Raw genomic sequence first — 19,489 nt, 5'->3', positions numbered from 1 at the left:
GGGCCACCAACCTCCACATTTAATACCAGACCAGGTTGCCCAGGGCCCCATCCAACCTGACCTTGAATTCTTCCAGGGATGGGGCATCCACAACCTCTCTGGGCAGCCTTTTCCAGTCCCTTACCACTCTCTATGTGAAGAACTTCCTCCTGACGTCCAATCTAAATCTTCCCTCCTTGAGCTTAAAACCATTTCCCCTTGTCCTATCACTATCTACCCTAGTAAAAAGTTGATTTTCCCCCCCTTTTTATAGTCCCCTTTTATATACTGGAAATACGGCAGTAATACAGAGAAAAAAAGAATTGGCTCTTTTTTATACCCCGAAAGATACTTTCAAACTCATTTTCATCAAACAAAAAAAACCCAACAACCCCCCTCACCAAAAATATTGGTGTCAGCCTTACGTATCACAGATACCCACTGCATGTTTCTTCATCGATTCCCTGCAATCAAATCAGTGAAAAAATAACATTCACCACCTGAATATTTTGACTGCTAAACTGAAGAAAGTCAAGAGATTTTTTCCTTCTGTTTTTATAGCAAATGATTTAATAGGGTTTGCTATAATTCTGGAGTGAAATAACTAAAATAAGTGTTTGATTTCTGGATTCTGAGGTTTTATTGTTGGTTTAAGAACAGATATTTATATCTTGAATGTTTCTTCAGTAGAATGCAAATATTGCTCTCTTCTCACAACTGGTCAGAGTGAAGTCAGTAAAATATGCGCAGAAGAAATGCAAGCAGCATTTGGCTCAATATAAAGATTGATAATGTAACCACTCCCCACAAAAAGCTTTATTATCGTCATAAGTCTCTCTTGTTTTTTATAGTTTGCACTGAGCAAAACAATCCATCATAGTTGAACTTCATGCACATTCCTGAAGCCAGCAGTTAGTACAAGTCAATTTTTAATTATGATATTTTTATAAAACCTACAATTTATTTCCTGATTTGGTAAAACACTTTAAGCAGCAAGTCATCGATATAAATTATGTAAATCTCAAATGGCCCCAAAGTCATTAATCTGACTGGATTTCATAATGAAACATAATATAGCAATAACCCACTGGCTCTCCACCTGACATCACAGAGCAACCAAAAATGGCTACAACAGTGATGAAGTTTTGTTCTAGGCTAGTGAGGTGTTTAACCTTTTAAGTAAATTGCCTGCCTGCTGTGTACAGAGTACCCGCTCTACTCTTAGATTTAGGGTCAAAGGAAATTGAGTCTGACACTTTCTCCCAACTCCGAAAAACAGAATAAAAATCATAGAATCATAGACTGGCTTAGGTTGAAAGGCACCTTAAAGGCTATCAAGCTCCAAGATTATCAAGTCAAGGTGATGATTAAGGGAAGGAATCATACAAATGGCTGCCATTGGAAATCTTCTTTCCCCTTCCTAGGGGACAATTCCCACATAATCCATTGTTTCTTCAGCACTATAAGTGCTTTTTCTTTCCATGCACCCAGTAAGTAATACAGCCTGTACTTCAGTTCATATATTGAAATTCATATGCTCATCTCCATATTGAAACATCACACTGGCAAATGCACATCCCTATTTATACTTCTTATATTAACCCAGTTACATGGTGGCAATAAAATTCCATAATAAGAAGTAGGAGCTCTCATTGCACATTCACAAAGCCCTCCAAAGAACAGAGGAAGAACAGACCATAAGTCTCATAAATCCAGCTTAATTTATTCATAGTGAGAGTCTACAAATCAGACATTTTTATATTCCAGGATATTTATGGTAAGAAGGTGAATGTATTTAAAAAAAAAAAAAAAAATCCCAACAAAAATTGATTGATGATAAAATAACAAAATAGATAATAGATTTTGGACTTTTTTATCAAAAAGTGAAATATTGTAAACATTAATGTGGCTTATAGGCATTAAATCAAACCTGTGGTGGGTGAGGGCAAGGTGAGCATTTCAAAACTTTCCTGCATCAGATACTTCCAACTTCTCTGCTTCAATAGTGGCAGTAATATGGAGATGCTTTTCCTTTGTCAAATATACCTAAGTAACCTGTCAAGTTGATTCTATACATCATACTCATTTTCAGACACCAGGTTTTCAAGTATTTCATCCAAAAGAGAGGGGGACAGTCTGTTAGAGGTGTCCATGTGCTATGCTGGAGGTGTCTTTGTTTCTTTAGGGCCATGTGGAAGAAAAATTTGGTGAATGCTACTGTGCAGATCTCCTTTAGCAATGTAATGAAAGCCCTTGCTACGTGGACATTGCCACTGCTTGAGCTTAGCCTGAGCTCTTTGCTATTAAAAGCCACCATGAAATCCATCAGAGAAGTAGGGTTCTTGTTTTAGCCATCTCAATCTTTGTTTCTTTAGGTAGAAATTTCCTATTTTGCACCCTAGTGTTGTATTCACTCGTAGCTGATATTCTCACTGCATTTCACTTCAGCCTGCAGAGCTCCCTTCCCTCTGTGCACATATCAGCAACACAAAATGCCTCCTCACTCTCCCTTTTGCTATGCTAAGCAAATTAATTTTTATCTCTACTTACAAAGCAAGCTCTTCATTCCCCCTGATTATCCTAATAGCCATTCCCTCTGCTCGTACGAATCTGAACGTGTATGCTGGGATCCAAATGAAGTCTATGCAGTGGCATTAATTTAACTTGCTCCACTGTATTCTTTACACTGAAAGTACCTTTTCACATTAGATTGGGAACAGTGCGACCAGACGGTATGCTCGGGTCTTCCTCTTTATTAACCCAATTCTGTTGTTAATCCTCAGGATTGCTAATGTACTGCTCTGTGCTGGAAGTACACAATTCTCATTTGTATGAGAATAGGACTTAAAAGATTCTTTGGTGATAATTCTAGATAACAGTGGATAAGACCTGAGCGTACTCAGTTCAATTGTATTTGTGTTTGGTTTTTGTTGGGTTTTTTTTTTAAAGAGGAAGAAAATGAATGTGCAGCAATAAAGGAAATTCTGTAACTCAGCTAGAAAGTTAAAAAGCAAGAATCCAGTAAATATCAGTCTTTCGAGATAATGGCTTTTGCTGATCTGTTATTCTTCACCAGTTCCCTATCTAAAGCCTCTGTGGCACACGCTGATGAGAAAGAATTTGACCTGCAGAGCCCCACAGGAGATAGCAGTGTACTCTGTAGATCCACTCTTTGGCCTCCTAGAAACTATGAATGCTTTTTGGTTGATCATATAGATGAGAAATTAAGCAAATAGGACTTTCTGAACTGTGAGGAAGATTTAGGGTAGTTCTTATGGACTCTAATTCTCCTGTTTAAAATTGCTCAATTGTGTGTCAAGGTTGATCTCCTGGGACGGAGCAGCCAACCCTGCAACATTTGTGCTTGCTTGATTTCTGTGTGATTATGAAATTCTCTTGCTGCTTTTGGGAATTCCTGGAAAACCAAACAGTTTTGTCTTGCTCTTCTCAAAGAAAAGCCAGTCATCCTGGCTGACCTGCTAAGTGTCAGCCCAGTGAATAACGGGCAGCAATGCCAAAGCCCATCTGCCTTTACTGCTTCTTCCCCACAGAAGAATGTGCCATTTACACAGCTAGGTGGGACCAAACCCCATCACATGCTTAGTAGTCACAGAGGACCCTTCTCAGAGAAGGAGATACATCTGGCCTGAAGAAGGAATATGGCAATTCTATAGTTCAGATGGCCTCAGCTACATACTGTGAATGAAATATGGGAAACGGGGTGAGATAGACACACGTTGGTGTCAAATGGCCATTTTGTAGAAGGAAGGAACAAGTACATACAGAGATACCTATTTTATCTAAGCCCTGTAAGAAAATACTTGGTTTGGTGTCTGCAGAGAGTCATAGTGTTGCTCTTACTCACTAATGATGCACTGATGTTTGTTTCCATCTTCAGCAAGCACTCACAATTAACAGAAAGAGGGTAATATTTATGCATTAGTTTCTGTATTTGACTTCAAGAGCCAGATGGATAAAACTAGATAAATGTCAACCACAGGCTTCAATGTGTTTCTGGAAACAGGCAAGGGAAGTTTTAATTGCACACAGAAAGGTTTCAAGATCACAGAAACATCAGGGTTGGAAAGACCACTAAGATCATCTAGTCCAACCACCAACCCAAGTCTGTGACCCCTCAGTGCAGCCTCTATCCTCTTCTTGAACAACACAAGGTTGGAAAAGACCCACAGGATCATCCAGTCCAACCGTTCAACCCAACCATTCACCTAATGCCCTCAGTTTCCCAAAGCAGACCCCAGAATATGCAGCCAGGCACAGCACCTATTTTGCTAAGATTACTTCTCACAAAAGTAATAAAACAGCCAAAAGCCCAGGTGGCAGTCCTGCAAATGTACATTTCAGAGCCTTGAGACCTGATCCTGCAGCTGCCAGCTTCACCCTGTGAAAACCATTAGCAGCTGGCTTCACGTCTAGGAAAAGAAAATGAAATATGCTGCATTTTCACAGCCATCAATCAGCAGAAGCAGTGCCAGGAAAGCTTCATAATGATGCAGATATTGCCAATTGACATTGCAAAAATTATTTCTTTCACAAGAGAAACACAGAAGCAAAAAACAACAGATGATCTCAGGGCACACTTGAGTGCATGGGGCAGCGATCCCTTTCTTCTGGGGAGGGAATAGAGATGGGGGAGCACCTCTTCTTCCAGCAGCATTCACCCTGATACTGAGGGATGGATGGCAGTAGAAGGGCCAATTTCTCAGTGCTCTCTGGAGGACTCTGCAGCTGTGGTGGCAGCTGGACCCAGCTGCTGGGTCAGGGCAGTGACTGCCTCGCTCAGCCTTCTGCTACTCTTCCTGGGAAGGAAGTTCTGAGAGCAGACAATCTTAAAATGAGAAATAAGGGTGGGAAACTTGGACTTACAGAATGGATGCACAGGAGCAATACAAAAGCATGCATAAACAGCAGTTTGCTGTATTTCTTTAATGTTCTGCAAAATGACTGAGAGCTATCAGAAGCATCTCTGCTCCTAAATGTTATATTTCCAAAGATTCATCTGGACATACTCCTTTTTATTATCTTTACTGTCTTCCTGACAGTGATGCTGAAATGCCTGACTTGACTCAAGCTGTGAGCAATCTTTCTGTAGGAAATGAATGAAAACAAACTGATAACAAGGGTGATTTCATTAATAAAAAACAGCCAGGTGACTGGTTACATGAGACGTGATTGAAATCATGCGTGCAGAATGCTAACATTATCATATTGTTTAGATCATGTTTTTCCATGGCACAGGAGAAAGTATCTTTGTCAGCTCAGTGGAGAAAGGTTGGAGATGATTGAAGTAAAACAGCAGGAGGAGGCTGATATGATTGAGTCACATGGCCAATTGCCCATGTATAACACGGTAATGGAGGTGAAAGTAGAGGGCAAACTAAAATTAAGTGGAAAGGACACGGGAGACAAAAGGCTACACATATAGGACAAGGAGAGGATGTGCAATGAGCTGGTTTGTATAGCAGGCTGAGTGCACAAATTTCATGCCCTCTCTTTAGATATTTCCTGTTCATATTGATGCCAATGCTGTACTGACTTATGCTGGAATGGACGGTCTCTTTAGTGAACACACATGGAGACAGGCATGTTCAATTAATTTTATGGTCTTGGGTAGGGAGGTTGAATGGCAGCCTATGAGTCAAATCTCCAACAGCCAGATTGGACAACAGGAGGAGAAAATAATATCTGGGGAGAAAAGCAAGGTCAGCTCCAGACCCACTCTGGTAATTATTCATACTACTTCAGCAGAAAATAAAGTGTTAACTTTGCTACGAGCCACCAGGTAAGTATTTCATTACTGTAGGAAATCTTTGTTACTACAAAGCCAGTATAGTCTAAATTTTTCCCTCTGGATAGGAGGATGCTAGATTCAAGTCATGAAACCAATAGTCACACAAGCCACAGGGCAACCAGGATGTCAGCACTGTAGTGCTCTCCAAGGAAGAACTGATCCATAAAAAACCATTGGAAATGTCTGCAGTTTGGAGCAGAGGCTGCTGTGGGTCACGTTGTGTCAGGTTGGCATTGGGTCCCCGGTAATCTCAAGTAAACAATATTGGGAAACAAAGCGCTTACAAATAAGAGTTTTGGCAGTCATCTTCATGGCACTGGTTCAGCTTTTCTTGGTGCTATTTCAACTTGAGGCCTCAGTTCACTTCAAAATAATTTTCACTTATAGTTTACATCATTATCTACGCTCACAAGGAGCTATGCAATACATGATTACTATCTCCAGGTGTTTCCAGAAGAGAGCAGGACCACCTGGTACAATCGTGCAGTCATCAGATACTGCAGAAAGGTGATAGAAAGTGCTGTAAATTTATGTAGTTGCTAAGAGCACATGATTCTCTGTCTGTGGATAAGGAACTACAAAAACAAAGAGTAACAGGGTGCTAGTTACCATCTCAGCTAGGATGGATCTAACTAACTTATTCCAAGGCAAAGAAGAACTCAGTGCTTTGGAGAAGCTGACAAGACACTACCCAGCACTTGAACCAGAGCGATTTCACCATAGAATCATTAAGGTTGGAAAAGACCACCAAGGTCACCAAGTCCAACTGTCAGCCAATCGCCACCATGCCCACTAACCATGTCCCTTGGTGCCACATCCACCTTTTCCTTGAACAGCTCCAGAAACAGTGATGTCACCATCTCCGTGGGCAGCGTGTTCCAAAGCATTACCACAATTTCTAAGAAGAAATCTATTCCTCTTCCACCCATCATCACACAAAGTTGTGATGGGAAACATTCACTAACCAGGAAACCCCAGAGCCAAGGTTGTTTGTGCCACCTTAATTTGCTCCATGTGCTTGTGAATTATAATCCAGTCTGTAGGGCATGATTGTGCACTGATTTGCTCAAGGACTTGTGCTCCCTTCAGTGCCCAGGATAGATGGCACTCAATTACTGAGTCAGTAGCTCGTGTCTTTCTTATTTGTGAGCATGTGGTTCTAACGCACGTATGCCACAAAATAGCAAAACCCATCTTGGAAGTGCCATTCATTGCCTGATAGGCTTTTTCCTTCTTCGTTATAGCAACTAGGTGTTTAATGTGCAGTCATTAATTTACTTTCAGAGCCTTTGTGGGGTGAAGGGCAAATAGTATTCATGTTATCACAGCAAAGGAAAGTAGTGTTGGTCCATTAAAAGGGGAGGAAAGCAGGTAAAATGACATAGAGAACCAATTCATTCAGTCTTTGTTGCTTCAGCCTTCTCAGAGTAATTTAATTATAATCAGATACTTAACACAGTTAATTTTAAGAGGGCTATAGGAACACAAGGCAGAAAAAGCAGCTAAAATGGGTATATCCAGGTTGGCAGTAACTGATGAATCCACTCCGAGTAACAGCCAAATAATTATTTGAATCATTAAAAACTGTCTTCAAAAATTATGGAGGACCTCTGAAATTCAGAGGACAAAGGCAGAAGCACAATTTCACTGCTTAATATCTAAAAGTGAAGAAAGGATGATTTGGGAACCTGCAAACCAAGCAGACTACCTTCAGTGGAGGTTCCTAATGACTCAAAAATTCCAGAGTTAGTTATTAGGAAAAATTAGGAAGAATAAAATTTAGTACTGAGAGCAGTGCACATAAAGCATACCAACTAACTCATTAGACCTGTGCACTCGAACTTGAGAGGCCCCAGCTGGAGTGCTACGTCTGATCCTGATCATCAAATAAAGCTGGACAAATTGGAGGCATTGCAGTTCAAAAAAAAAGGAGCAGTAAAGTTAACAAGAGGCCTGGAAGTGTGACCTACAGAGAAAGTTAAATGAAGTAGTCTTGTCCACATAACAGCCTTCACCTGCAGCTTAGGAGGAGAAAGGCAAACCCCTTTTGTGTATGGCTCAGTAATACTAAATCCTGCCTCAGAATGGAGGAAATGGTGATTTCAGAGACAGGGAAAAGGGATTAAAAGTGTCTAATCCATGGAGACAGATTTCTGAACCTAGAGGATCCCTAAGGGAAGCCAAGTATGAAGATGATCTCCACTTCCACGGAAAATATGAAGACTTTTTCCAAACTCTTTTAAGCAGGAATGAAACCCTTTGAGATGTTTAGTAACAATGCTTAGAGAAGGAAGCGAAGAAGGGTCCTCTCATTCCCCTCTCCCCTGCCAGTCTCTTAATAGCCATTAGCTCAGGACATAACTTCTTTAATTTGGGAAGTTTTGACGGGCTGACTCAGAGCAGACACCAAGCCTCCTGTTTTGCAGTAGTCTCTCATGGGCTTTGATTATTCACAAAATCTCACAGCCACAAGTTCAGTGGAAATACACATTTCTGTGAAAATCTCATCGGTGTCAACAGTTTCCAACAGAAAAATGGTTCATCGCAATGCTTGCAGCCAGCTCTGACATCAGGATCACAGCAGCAGCTAAGCATTAAGTGCTTCATATTTCTGCATATCAGGATCATCAGTCAGGCACCCAGAAAACAAGGAGCACAGAAGTAATGATCACCTCTGACACGGCTGGAGTGACTTACCCAGCGTGACACCAACCCTGTGGCAGCCATATCAATCAAATCCTTGGGGCAGCTTTCTCAGAGTCTTTCTACTGAAACATCAATATTAGCTAACGTTTTTAAATACTGTCATCTGTTTCAGTCGATCTTATTCTTCATAAATTCACTCTTTTTCTATTGGCAAAACTGGGAGTTATTTGATACTATCAAGCGCCAAGAGAACAAGTGCACCACAGAACATCATCCTTCCTCTTGCCGTTTACATTTGCTTGTGTGAGAAATATGCGCAGTGGCAGAATACTCATTTCCACCCCAGAAAGTGAGTAATAGCTCTGATGCACCAGCCTCATACAAAACATCTCTTAGCTTTTTTAAAAAATTCAATGTTCAGAATCTTTGCATGATCACAGATGGATTTTTTTTAGGCAGTTTGAATTTGCTACCCACCTTTCTAATCATTTTTTTTCCTCCTTCATAACATTTGGATTATTTAGATAAAATCTTAATGGATAAAGCTACTGCTTTCCTAGCCTGTCCATGCAATTGCCTTGATGCATTTATATGAAATAATCTCACACAGAGCTTATACTCTTCACTTTTATCAGCCAAAAAGCGTACTGGAATTAACATATGGTATCGCACTCTATTCGCTTTATACCGATTCCAAACACTCAGGGGCAAGTTGTTAGCAGACAGAAGGTAAAACGAGTGTGCACCATCCATGCCAAGCCCTAAGCAGATAAGGGTACGAACAAGCTCCCCCTTGCTGGGGAGCAGCAGGGATTGCTCAGAGCACTCTCCTCGGAGGAGCCATGCAGATAGAACTTCGGGGCAGCCCCTGAGGACTGAGAAAAGAATTTGCAAGGTTCATAGGGAATTTCTGAGAGCTGCTCAGAAAGATAAGTTCTGCACCAAATCAACACAGCATGTGCAGAGTACAGACTAACAATAGTAATGCCTCCAAAGTCCACATATGTTATCCCACGAGTGGAAAATGGGATTCTGCATAATCCATGGTGCATGGTTTTGAGCGTGGATGGATTAAGCAACCTTCTCCAGTCCTTCCCTGTCTTATTTTCTTGGACCTTTTATTGTGTTGCACAAGTGTCTCATAGTTTCTTGCTGCTGGCTCAGGCTAGACGTTAGGACAACAAATACAAGTAGTGTGTTTCTTCATGTATTTTGTTCCTTTTCCTTTTACCAAGGTTTCATCTCCTAGTCAGGGATGCTCTTTTGATGAAATTCCCACTAGCAGCATTGCAGGGTCTAACTCAGCTCTAGTGTTTACTTTACTTAGGCTGGAAGAAATTATTAATTTCTTTAATCTAACGTTGTCTGCTAGCAACTCCAACTCCACCTCCTACTTGATCTGGCAGAAAAAAAACCATAACCCTTATTTTAGCAATTATACATAGATGTAACTGTCTTATATCAAGCTGAAAAGCAGACTCTTCCCCATATACCATATGCACCCATGAACAGAGATCAGTTCTCTACATTTTGTTCTCCTGTGAAAGGAAACAGTTTAATGACTACTTGCACAGCCTTTTGCAGAGATGGACTGCCATTTCTCATGAAACCACAGCCAAAATAGCCTTCTGTTCTTAACCTCTTAGAAATCTTTGAAATGATTTTGGCTATGCAAAATTACTGCAAATTATTAATGCAAACGATTCAATCCCTAGAAAAACATATTTCACTCTTGGAATAAGCCCATGAAGTCTGTGGAGGATCTTCAGAAAAAAAGTTTGCCTTGAAAAAGAAAAGGTTATTCTTCTCACCTTAGAAGAGGACTTTAAATGATGGGATGCATTCCAATAATAGGACAGAGAAGCAAATCTGAAAGCTGCTATCCCATGATCAGAGTGATAATGCTTTAGGTCCTTGATTAAAGAGAAAATTTCAGCTTTGATGTACTCTCTGTAGTCAAGGAGTCATAATGAATAAGTAACAAATATTAAGAAATGAGTTCAAGAGAAATACAGACATTAGCTGGTAGAGGTGACTGCTTCAAGTCAGAGCCATAATATTATCCATACTGGGGCTTTTTAGAGATGGAGATCCCGATGGCAGACCAGACTTACTGGCAACATGATTGAATTTGTGCTAGGAAGAACTATGACCTAAAAGGATGCAAACCACGGGAAGAGCATTGTGTCACAGCACTGAAGTCTGCATTTTGCTTCTAAAGGAATATGTTAAAATGTTTGTAAGTCACATGCCAATCCAGAGCGTTTGGGATACATACCCAGAGTCATTCTTTTACGTGATTGATCACTACAGCATAGGAAAGAAATGAGAATTAGATATCCTTGCTTGAGGGGGAGGACAGAGGGATCCATCTATCACAGAAGGACTATCAAGGGAGAGGGTGGTCTCCTTGCCTCATGTTCCCATGCAGCCACTGCAGCAATAATTTAGAGATACGGAGGATTATCATGAAAAGCAGCAGGCTGTTCCTCATTTCAACATTGCTCATGCCAAAAATATCTGCATGGTCTTTACACTGGGGAATCAGGGCGGGGTTAAGCACCATGCCAAGACTTCACTTTCCTATATGTTTATGTTGTGCAGTGTGCATGCACTGTATTCTTCAAATCAGGAGCTGTGTAATATTGAGCATGCAGCGTGGCAGGGGTCTTGCAGGACAGCAGACAGAAGAAGGAATATAGAAGAATTAAGAGTAAAAGCTAATCACAGAGAGCAGTTCAAGCAAAGAAATGCAATCAAGATAGACAAACAGTACATGCTCATGGAGAAAACCCAACTGATGTGGGATTCCTCAGGAGAGAGCTTCCAGGGAACAGAGCTGGCTAAAATGGCATTGCTGACACCACCACTACATCATCAGGATCTACTGTAGCTCCATTTTTAATGTGACAAACTATTTAGACTACAGAAAAAGAGGTGCATTTTTTTTAAAGTTGAAATATCCCCTTTCAACATTTTTGAAATTTAAATGACTCAATGATTCCTATTTCTGAGTTGAACAGACATTTAGTTTGACTTTCAATTGTTATCAGTCTTCCTTTTTTCATTTTAGAGACTATTGCTCTGTAAAAAATGAAAGGTTTAATTTTAGGTTGAAGTCACTTTCCCTCACTAGACCACTGAATTGCTACTTAGTCTGCTTCATACATTTTCCTAGTGCCTGTATCATCTGTTCAACACAGTATTATAGAGGTGTATTTCTGTCTTTCCTGCATGCCATCCTTCCCTTTATGCATTGCTCTGGATACTGTCTGCACTCATAATATTGTAATAGAAGAAAAGAGAGAACATTAGCAGCTGTTAATCCTTTTATACCCCAAGTCTTCACATGTTTGACCAGCTCTGCTGTGCATTCTGCCTGTCTGCATCTGGAAGAGCCTCAACATTCCAGATAAGGCTAAATGACCCAAAGCATAGCTGGGCCCCACAGTGCTTCTGGAAGGTTATTTTAGAATTAAGATAATTCAGTGATTTAAGAGTTTGCTGGATCCCTAGGGATAAACTTCGATCCCAGTTTGCAGGGATTTAGCCATTTGGTTGTTATTAATATTGAGCCATGCTGCTGCATTTATGCATTCTGTAAGGAAATAACCTAGATTTAATACTTTCTTTTGCGCTAAGCACTAATTTCAGTAAATTATAGAATGGATGAAGTGAAACTCGTACTTAGTCTAGAATTTTACCCTAGTATGACAGGAAAGGCACAAGAGGCTAAAAATAGCCAGCAAAGATTATCGCAATAGATACCGACCCGGGCTTGTCATTCACACCACATCTAAAAGTAATGTGGGGTAGAAAAGAGAGTTGTAGTTGCTGCCAAAAGGCTTAGCTGGGGTAGGTGGGTAAACAAAGGGAAAGGGAGTTGAAATCGTTAAGGGAAAAATAGCATCATCTCAGTCCTGAGATCTCAGTGTGATTTACCTTGGCAGGCATAAGAGCTGGTTCTTCTGGTGTTTGTCAGAAGGAAATATACACCTGTTCACAACGTGCTTTGAGTGAGAGACGATAAGCCTTGTAGTGCATGCTTCTGTTGATGAAAGGCTGGCTTTTGGACTGCTGAGACTGAAACATGCCAAACACGATCAGCTGCAGAATCACTCTGGCCAATGCAAAAGAATAATAATTAAAACAACAACAATAACAACAAATTAACCAACCACTTTTTCAAAAGAAACAGGATTGAGAATCAAGAAGGTAAGGAAATTCCTTGAGGGGCATGATAACATCATTACTGACCACCCTGTGCCTCAATCCGTAGATTACTTTGAATTTTATTCACAGGAGATGCGATATTAAGTGTGAAGTTTGCTTAAATAACATGAGGTGAGAGTGAGTGGCCAATGTGAATATTTACTCTTACTATAGTGCAGAACTAAGTGCCCCGCTCACTTGAAGGATGAGAGAATGCACTTACCTGGAGCAATTCAGCTTTGATAGCCAATGAAGAGCCATTTTCCATGATGCACTGCTTCTGGGCAAAGAAAGAAGGGAAATGACTGAATTCCCCCACTGTGACCAAAGCCAATGGGAGCAGGTTAACCTTGCCCCTTAGGGATTTTGCACCTTCCTCCACACCTGCAGACATCTCCATGAAAAAAGCCTCTCCCACAGCTAAGTGCCTCTTCCAGACATTCTCTCATTTAATTAAAAAAAAAAAAAAAAGAGAGAGAGAGAGACAGAGAGAGACATTTTCTGTCTATTTTCTGTCTTGTTATAGCCAGTACAGTTAGGGCAAAGAAGAAACAGTTTTTAGTATCCCACTCTGCTTTGGAATGGGGAAATGAGCCAGGGCAATCAAGAAGCAGCAGAGCATTTTGGTATTTAGGTAGATTTTCTTGCTGGAATTGCTAAAAGAAAGGGAAGGGAAACAGTTTTAGAAGCTGGCAAAGTCAGCATGTTCTTATTTATAGTTAAAACAATATAAAAGAGAGCAGCTGCAGTGGGAGAGGGATCTGCCAAGGGATACACAAGTGCTTGAACACTGCCCAAGCACACAACAGACCTGGTTTCAGGTCAGGGAAAAGCAGGCAGTTCCAAATCTGCCAGCAGAGCCCAAACTCAGCAGAAGATGCCCACAGGTCATCTCCCTTTCTCTCGCTGGTTTCTTTGCCTTTGCTGCTTTTCCTCTCTGTCCCCTGTGCTCTGAGTGCATCCAGTGCCTCTCTGAGCATACCCAATGCCTGCAAACAATATTCATACAGCTCAATTTGACATCAAGGCCAAAAAGGTTAATGGGATTCTCATTTCCAACTGCAGAAAAACGAACAGTGTGGAGAATAAAAAATAGAAAGCCCTCTTGAGGTCACCCATGAATAAATAGGAACAGGTGTAAGGTCTGCATAACAGCATGTGGCACCACCGCTTCTCACATCCTGCCACACGCAAAACCCTTCTTATTAACAGGTTCACAAGTGTGTCATTCAAACGGTGGGGTTAAGAACATCATCACATTTCTGCAATATCCCACCCACGCAGTGGGTACTGTAAGAGACATGATAGTCGGGTGCGCATGTGGGACCACAGCTGACATGCACTGATTTGGAGATGTTGGTCTGCAGTGTGATGGGGAGGGGAGGGGTAGGGAGAGGGGAGAGGAGGTAAAGAAAGGAAAAAGGAAAGAAGAAAGGGAAGAGGAAAGAAAGAGGAGAGAGGAAAGGGGAAAGGGAAAGGAAGGGCTGAGGTGTTTTTGTGCTCTTTTTGTGCTACATTTTATCTGTGTGCACTTGTGCTGGGCATTGGCCATTCCCAGAGGGATCTACCTTCACAAACTCATAAAACACAACACAGAAATGACCAAAGCCTGACATTTACCAAGTTTCACATAATCAAATTTTACAAGTTTCAAAAGTGACTCAACAATTACTGTGAATTGCTAAAGAATAAAGTAGCAAATGATAAATTGATTGCCTGCTGTTTCTTTGTGTACTAATTTGTGTTATGGCTTTCCAATCTAAAATTGCTTGAGTAGATTTTTTTGCTGCTTTTTTTTTTTCCTTTTATATTTTTTTTTTTTAGCTCAAATTACAAATGAAATGACTGTGGTAAACTGAATGCATCAAGTGTAATGAAAAATTGATCAATTGTAATGTTGTAGGGCTTTTCTGAACAATGGTTTCTAGCCCATCTTTTTAAGTTGAAAATTACAGTTATTAGCCAATTACCAAGAAAGAATGCAAAATCAAGTCTGTTTTTTGATAATCTTTTGATAGAAAGATGGAACAAAACCTGAAACAGTGCATGTCTGCCTACAAATGTCTTGTTTTGCCAATGGGTGGTGATGCACTGATCACATTCTCTGTTGAAATATCCACTAGAGGAAGCATTAGGCTCTGGCTACTTCCTTCAGTAACAGCTTTTTCAACCATCTTTTTCAATAAGCTAAAAGAAGTCTGCACTGACTGTTATAATTAAGAAGGAGGTAAAGAATTGAAAGCTCAGCATGGAAATGGTTTCTTGGAAATAAAAAATTATGATTCATCTTCTCTGGTACTGTGTTATCAGGGTCTACAAAAGAGAGTGGGCCCCGTTGAGGATACTCCATTTATCAATCTGATTTTCTTTTACTTATTTTCTAAGGAACTACAAAGTGCCAGTGCTGCATCTCCTACATAAAGCACTGAACACGTGGACTGTGGTGGGGGAAATCCTCATCGCATTCTATCTCACCCTATCCCATCTTATCCCATTCCATCCTATCCCATCCCTGCATGCAAAGCCCCCACACAGCCCAGATAACCACTGGAGGGTGGCCTGGTTTCCTCAGCACAGAAAACATTGGGAGGACACAAATCTCCCCTCCACATTTTCAGTTGTTTTTAAGAAAGCATAAATTTTAAACCACATGAAACTGCACTGTGATCAGAGTTAGCTCAGTGTAAATGAGAAAAAAATCAGTCAGTTTACCTTCTGCATGGCTGATCCTGATCAAAACACATCTGCCTATAATACGCACCATATGGGGCAACAATTGTCTTGTATTTATTCCTGTGCCTCCCTAATCCCCTGTGTCCCCTGCAAGTGTGCATATCTGTATCTGCAGCTCTAGCAAGATGCCCAGAGAAAGGCATCTTGCTTTACGCACATATAATTATGGAGATGTTTTTCTTATTATGGTAATTACATCCTAAAAGACTGCACAGGTAGCAGCTGTAAATGTAATGAAGGCTCAGCCGACACCAGCTGAACTGGATTTTCTTTTATATCAAAAAGCAGCTTATCACTGAACTTACAGATTCCCGAAACCCTGCTATATTTACGAATGCTTCTGCTACTCTTGGTAAATTAACAGAGATCTGTGGAACAACCAAAGCAAAGATAACCCAGCAAAATGTGTACCTCTTAGAATAGCGAGTGGGGACAAAATTCTAGTAAACGAAATGAGCAAATGTATTTATGGAGAGGTTTTCATGAACTGGTGCTTAAGGCCCTGCTCTTTCATGGCACGAGCCAACAGATCTCATTCAAGTGCTAGGTGCACAATGAGCAGCTTTCTTGAAAACCAGACGTGCAAGATTCCCCCCAGATACCACGACTGTAAGAAATTGCTGGCTGAAGCTGCAACCATCTTGTTTCTATAGCAGGAAGGTGCTAATGTATTTTAATATTAAAGCTGATTATGTCTGAATATACAGAACCTGTATCTTTCAAGTGCCGAAGGAACCATCACTGAGGATCATTGATAAACTTGGTTTATGGAAATCAAGTAGAATTAATGTTGCACTCCACAGGTGGGAGCACACAGCTTTATATTATCTCACTAGCCAGGCACGCCTCTAACTATTTCTAGCTCGTGACCTTTTATTTTAATATTTTCAAATCCATCCAGAGTGCAATAATGCCTGTGAAGGGTTTTTGCAACCTCAGAGCTGCGTACCAAAGCCTGTTCTGTGACAGCCCTCCAAGTTTCAAGGAGTGGGCAGCCCATGAGCGGACAGACAGATGGGGTTGGTAAGACCTGGATTTTGATCAGGAGGAGGTGAGATCCTTCTAGGAGTGTGCATTAGTTGAGAAATGGAGCGTGTCCATGTACAAGCAGAGAGAACATTGCTGCAGAACAGTAACGAATACAGCCTTATGGCAAAGGCGAGAGCAAACCCAACCATTCTTCCTAAATATCAAAGTGCTGACAGAAAAACCCATTATAAACGTGTGAGGAGCACTTGGCTGCCGAAAACACTGTTGTGCTGGTGAATTGAATGAATAATAGTGATGAATAATAGCAAAGAAATAACAGGAAAAATTGCCTCGTCACCCTGCATATATTAGGATCTAAATCACACCCAGGACATACGCAGGAATCTGATGTTTGGCAGCTCTCAGCTGCCTTCATCTGGTGCCCCCTTATCTTTCTGCCAGTCTTTGCTGCATCCTGGATTCATGGACAATAAGTTAGTGGTGACACATTCCCCAGTGCTATATCATCCGTATGCAGAATTGAACTGAAGAAGTAGAGGAAATGTCGCCAAAATGCAGCATTTACCAAGGGAGCAGTCGGGAAAAATGTGTGGCTCTCAAATTGTAATTAGCCTGCATTGCAGTTTAGGTATGGAAACAGCTCCAACTCTCAAAGGGGTAAACCATGGAATTCAAATTTCCATCTGAATAGAGCCCAGTGGCTCTAAAATCAAAACATGTGAGTTTGTTTTTGCTACTGCTATTTAGGAAAGCTACATTTGCAAGTGTATGTTCAACTGAGATTAGGTCGTAAGAAAGAACCTTTTCATATTGTGCCATTTTTTCATTCTGGGTTATGAGAGCAAAATAGACCAATCAATAACAATAATTATAATTTTCTTGCTATTGATTGCTCAGAAGTTCTTAAAGGCATCCCCATTAACTTAAAGATAACTTGAGGAGATTTATGAGGTTTTTAATTCTCTTCTGACATGGCAGTAGAGATTTCTATATTCAGAAGCTGAGCCTTCCTGTCTCTGAATTCTGAAGCCAGGTCAGAATTAGAGGTGATAAGACTTCGTGAAGTTTAATAGAGTAACTGACACAATTTGGCTTTGTTGCTTTTTCTAATTGGCATATTCAATAAATGAGGCTACCCTTTGCAAAGCAAGGAAGCCACAGAATTTCTCCGTCCTGTCCAGCCATGCTGAGCTTTTATCTAAGTGATCGTGTGTCCTTCCATTTATTCCACAGCACTATTTGTGGGCAAATGGAATCAGAAAGGTTGGAAAGACCACTAAGGTCATCTGGTCCAACCACCAACCCATCCCCGCCATGCCCACTAGATACAAGTCACTCAGTGTGACTTGGCAGCATACCTCTCATGACAGCGCTCTAAACTCCACATCAAGCTGTTCCCCAGACTTTGCTCACCTTTCTTGCAGGGACTTCTTGTTGTCACCTCCTTTGTCAGCCATTCTTAACATCTTTTCAGTCCTCAGGTAGGAGATGCTTGGCTGCCTCTATCCACATACTCCTATGGAGCAGTGCATAGCTCACTGTCCTGTGAAGCATTCAGAGGAAACACAGATGAGAGGAGAGCTAGCATATAATCAATTCCTTCTTTCCAAGCCACAAGGTAAAAATAGAAATGCATGCCCAGATAAGAGATACTAGTATGAATAAATAATTGTTTTCTCTGGAACTGAGCACTGGCCCCCAGATTGTCAATAGTATATTGCTTTACTTCATAGAAGACCAGAATGATAAGTGACCTCATTCCTAGGTAAATGAAATTCAGATACATCATACAGACAACATCTTCAGATTGTTGGATGATTTTTTTCAATTATACTTTCTCTCAGGGCTAACTCTTTTGTGCTGAAAGAAAAAAAGAATTCCCTAAGAATGAAGCATTACATTCACTAATCCTGCCTGGTGGGAGCAATCTGTAGTAAGAGTTTTAGCTACATATACTACAAGTAGAAAAAATTAAGGGTAATGCATAAAGTATCCATAGGACTGAGGGAGGAAGGAAAGGGACGTCTTCCCACTTTGCTGCTTCAGACATGAGTTGGGCTACACTACAGGAGGAAGTATTGCAGACTGTGTTTTATCTCAGACTGTAGCAGATCCCCAGAGCAGAACAGTCTAAAGGCCGCCTTAGAAGAGAAGTGCTTATCCATAACAGACATACATGTGAAATGGTTTGTAATTGTGCTGAGTTGCCTGGGTAACCAAAAGATGCCTTATTTTCAAAACAGTGTAATATCTAAGGGGAAATGTTGAGCAGCAGACTCCTGGAAAACTGTGTCCCTGTTTGGCCTGATTTTTCTTTTTAATTCCATCTGTTATTCAGTACAAATAATATGTATGAGAAATGTCTTCTTTTCTCTGCCTGTTCAGTTTCTTTCTAGGTCAAATTTTCTATAATTACCTTCATTTTATACAGTAGTTCATTTATCTCTTTCAGTTTCATTCTGTGAACAAATTATGACTTGTTCAAGAACTGGCCATTATGAGTGTGTGGTGTTTATCCAATGTGCTTCATTATTATTTCAGTTCAGTAGGAGGTTCTTCTGCTTCTGAATTATCTGAAAATAGCTTTATTTAGTAGCTATGGTGGATATTAAAAAAATATTAAGTTTCACCTATCAGAGGAACATGCATGGTTTGAGCTTTTTATTTTAGTTGTCACATTCACACTCACAACAAATTTCTGCCTCTGAATCATTTTAGGAATAAAATTTCTCTTGTCAATATGCAAGATAACTGCACTAAATAGTAGCAAATATTGGTGAAATAAGGCAGTGACTTCAGCCTGTAATACAGTGCCAGATATTTCTTATCTGCAAGTAACTTATCTATCTACTAACAGTGCATCTGTAGCTTGCTTCCACCAGAAGGAATTTTTAGATGTTATCAGATCAGAGTCTTCTACATTTATTTTGCACACATCCATTAGCAACTTGGAAAGAACTTCCCTTTCCCAGTGTCTGCCTTCTTTTTCTGCCCAAACTCTCTTTCAACATACACTAAATCATCCCTCTTAGGAAGCAGACAGTGCTGACAGACTGAAAACTTCAGAAGCTTTCACCTGAGCTTTACTACGTCAGTGTAACGCAGCCATTGGCCATGGAA

At 40.6% G+C, this 19,489-nt stretch overlaps 1 protein-coding gene and 1 long non-coding RNA gene across 6 annotated transcripts in view; one reads left to right on the top strand and one right to left on the bottom strand.

Moving 5' to 3' along the window:
• LOC424300 (von Willebrand factor D and EGF domain-containing protein-like) overlaps window positions 1-19,489 on the top strand; it is a 162,952-nt gene that overhangs the window by 12,576 nt on the left and 130,887 nt on the right. The gene's annotated exons all lie outside the window — the stretch shown is intronic.
• The window catches only part of LOC107053858, a 132,636-nt gene that overhangs the window by 7,021 nt on the left and 106,126 nt on the right, over window positions 1-19,489 (bottom strand). For all 3 annotated transcript variants that reach the window (XR_006939860.1, XR_005861409.2, XR_005861410.2), the window contains 3 exons: window positions 17,783-17,912; window positions 12,870-12,926; window positions 12,377-12,554 (listed from right to left, as the gene is read on the bottom strand). This is a non-coding gene — a long non-coding RNA (uncharacterized LOC107053858). The remainder of the gene's footprint in view (window positions 1-12,376; window positions 12,555-12,869; window positions 12,927-17,782; window positions 17,913-19,489) is intronic.

Source organism: Gallus gallus, chromosome 7 (genome assembly GCF_016699485.2).
Source record: "Gallus gallus isolate bGalGal1 chromosome 7, bGalGal1.mat.broiler.GRCg7b, whole genome shotgun sequence".
Classification (NCBI taxonomy): domain Eukaryota; kingdom Metazoa; phylum Chordata; class Aves; order Galliformes; family Phasianidae; genus Gallus; species Gallus gallus.
Note: the sequence above shows the minus strand (reverse complement) of the source record. Positions and strands in the feature narration are given on the sequence as shown.